Source organism: Mus caroli, chromosome 18 (assembly GCF_900094665.2).
Source record: "Mus caroli chromosome 18, CAROLI_EIJ_v1.1, whole genome shotgun sequence".
Taxonomy (NCBI): Eukaryota; Metazoa; Chordata; class Mammalia; order Rodentia; family Muridae; genus Mus; species Mus caroli.
In genome coordinates this window covers 64,440,038-64,443,161 of record NC_034587.1, presented here as the reverse complement: position 1 = coordinate 64,443,161, position 3,124 = coordinate 64,440,038, and positions in this window count along the sequence as shown.

Below are 3,124 nucleotides of genomic sequence, written 5' to 3'. Positions count from 1 at the left end.
ACGAGAGAGATGCCTGCAATGAGCAGGACCTACTGTCTTCCTACTGACCCCTCCCTTCCGGTCAGTAGGGGTTTGCTAAGCCAGAGAAGAATCTCTAAAATACTTGGTAACGTTTTCGCTTGGTAACGTTTCCAAACGCCATATGCGTGTTTTGTGCTTGCGTTTCTGGGTCTGGTTCAAAACCTCACAAGCTGGTTGGTATCGCAGCTGGGTGATCGCATCTCTCTGAGGAAAGAACCACACAGCCTCTCCTGGAAATCTGGCACCAGCAGGCAACCCGAGAACGAGGTCTTCTGAATAAACAATACCAACTCTCCCTGGTGCTCCTCTGTTGCTGTGTTCTGTGGTAGAGGGATGGTCTTTTGACCTCTGTCCTGTTATCAGTGCCAGGACGGACTTCAGATTTAGAACACCTGGGGTCACTACAGGCTTTCGCTACAGTGACTTTTTATGCTTCGGGAGAGGCGTGACTTTGGCAGGTTCTTGGGTGAAGTTCCGCAGCAGTCTCTACAGAGCAAGCATACTGATCCTGCGGGTGGGACCACAAAGGCCATAGGGTATTCACCTGGCCTTCCCACAGCATAGAGGTCGCTGCTACCCGTCTGAGACAAAGCAGGACTCTCACAGAACTGGCTCCAGTTGCTTATACTTGACCCTTCTCTCTCATCCTTCCTTTGCCAGAAGAGCTGATGGCTTGACAAGCCTCCCTCCATTTTCAGATTTCTCCGGAGTCAAGGACATTCCTTCTTTGCCCTTGGCTCCACTGCTGTCACCCTGTGCTTTTGCCAATTCCATTTTGGCTCAGCAGAAATCATTGATTTCATTTTATTTAATTAATTTTTTTTTGTTTTGTTTTTTTTCAAGACAGGGTTTCTCTGTGTAGCCCTGGCTGTCCTGGGACTTAATCTGTAGACCAGGCTGGCCTTGAACTCAGAAATCTGCCTGCCTCTGCCTCCCAAGTGCTGGGATTAAAGGTATGCGCTACCATTGCCTGGCTGATTTTATTTTCTTTGCTTTTTCTTTTTATTTGAGACAAGGTTTCATGGCGCCCAGGGTAGCTTTGAACTCTCCAGGAAGCAGAGGGTGACCTTGAGTGCCTGATCTTCCTGGCTCCACTAGATCTACCAGGAATGATGGTGTGGGTGCCTCTGTAACTTCACAACTTGGAAGGTGGAAGCAAGAAGATTAGGAATTTAAAGCCAGTCTTGGCTACATAGAAAATTCCATACTAACATGGGGTACATGAGACCACACCTCAAAATGAATTAAAAAAGAAAAGAATGAAAACAGCTGACTTTACAATTTATTTATTAACTTTTGGAACGGTGTCTCACTCTATAGCCCAGGATAACCTAGAACTTACTACATAGCACAGGCTTGGCCCCAGACTCATGACAATTCTTCTACTTCAGACTTCTAAGTATTAGATTTGCAGGCATAAGCCATCACACTTGGCTAAATTTAGACTCGCAGGAGCCAGTCCCCTGCCCTGTGTTAGTTTGTCTAATTAAAACAGAGCAACTTCTAGGTAATTTTTTTGTTTGTGGTGTTGTGGATGGAATAGGATTCTGAACATGCTAGGAAATTATCTACCACTAAGCCACAATCTCAGTCCCAACCACACAATAGTCTAAACAGGAAAAAAAAAAAAAGAATAATTAAGTAGGACTAGAGAGAGGGTTGAGTGGATAAGAGCACTGACTGCTCTTCCAGAGGTTCTGAGTTCAAATCCCAGCAATCACATGGTGGTTCATAACCATCTATAATGGGATCTGATTCCTTCTTCTGGTGTGCATAATATATATATGAATATAGTGAGTTGGAGAAGCAAAGATTTACTAGTGATAAGTTTAGAGAACTCAAAAGGATGGGGGATAGATGGAGGAGGAGGGCCCAGTGTTCTAGGAAGAGCATTCTTCCCTCCCCTCCCTTCTAGCCCTAGCAAGCCTGCAACCAGGGCCTCTCTGGGGAAGGCACTGCCTCTGGTTCACTGAATAGAGGATGAGTCCCTGTGGTACTGCACTGGGGAAAACTTGGGGGAAACCTGCAGCTAGCTGTCAGGACAAATCAGGATCTTGGCGGCCCGAGGAAACAGTTGTTCCGCCAGCATGGTGGCTCATGTGTGTAGCCTTGGGACCCACCTAGGCTACATGTGTCATTGAAAATATTTTAAAAACCAAAACCAAGCCATGCAAAATGGCTTAGCAGTTTTCTCTCTTACCAATGTAGAAGCCAGCAATCCTTGACTGGGATCAGCAGGCTCGGCTTCCTCTAGGGGTTCAGCATGGAACCTGACCTGGTTTCTTCTACTTTCTGGGGCTTAAAGTGTTCCTGTGGTTACTAGGCCTACTTGCCTCTGTCTTCACATGGCTCTCTCTCTCTCTCTCTCTCTCTCTCTCTCCCTCTTCTTTCTCTCTCTCCATCCCCTCACCGCCCCATAATCTAAGATGATCTCATCTTAAATCACTTACTTTAATTACATCTGTAAAAGTCATTTTTTTTTCTCCCGTGGAAGACCACATTCACAGGTTCTAGGAAGGCATATTTAGAAAGGTCACCAGTCCACTCTCTAGAGCTTGTTGCCTGTCATCCCAGCTGGAAACTGCTCATGGGAAAATGTCTCACTGAATAGATCCTGCTGCGGAACCTCCCAAGGAACAGGGTACTGGGATGGCATTGCGTGGTGGGGACTGTTGGCTACTGCAAAGTATGGTTTATCCTTAAGAGGGGCAGAGGAGCCCAGAAACTGACTTTACTCCAGCACTGTCTCACCACTGCCCTCTCTTGACAACATTTTAAAAGGTATCAGAGGGCAAAGGGTCCACAACATTCTTTTTTGTTTTTGTGGGTTTTTTTTTTTGTTGTTGTTGTTGGTTTTTTGTTTTGTTTTGTTTTGTTTTGTTTTGTTTTGTTTTGTTTTGTTTTGAGACAGGGTTTCTCTGTGTAGCCCTAGCTGTCCTGGAACTCACTTTGTAGACCAGGCTGGCCTCGAATTCAGAAATCTGCCTGCCTCTGCCTCCGGAGTGCTGGGATTAAAGTTGTGCGCTACCACGCCCAGCTTGGTTTTATTTTTTTGGGGGGGACGGGGGGTCCACAACATTCGTACAGAAAGGGCTTTTAAAAA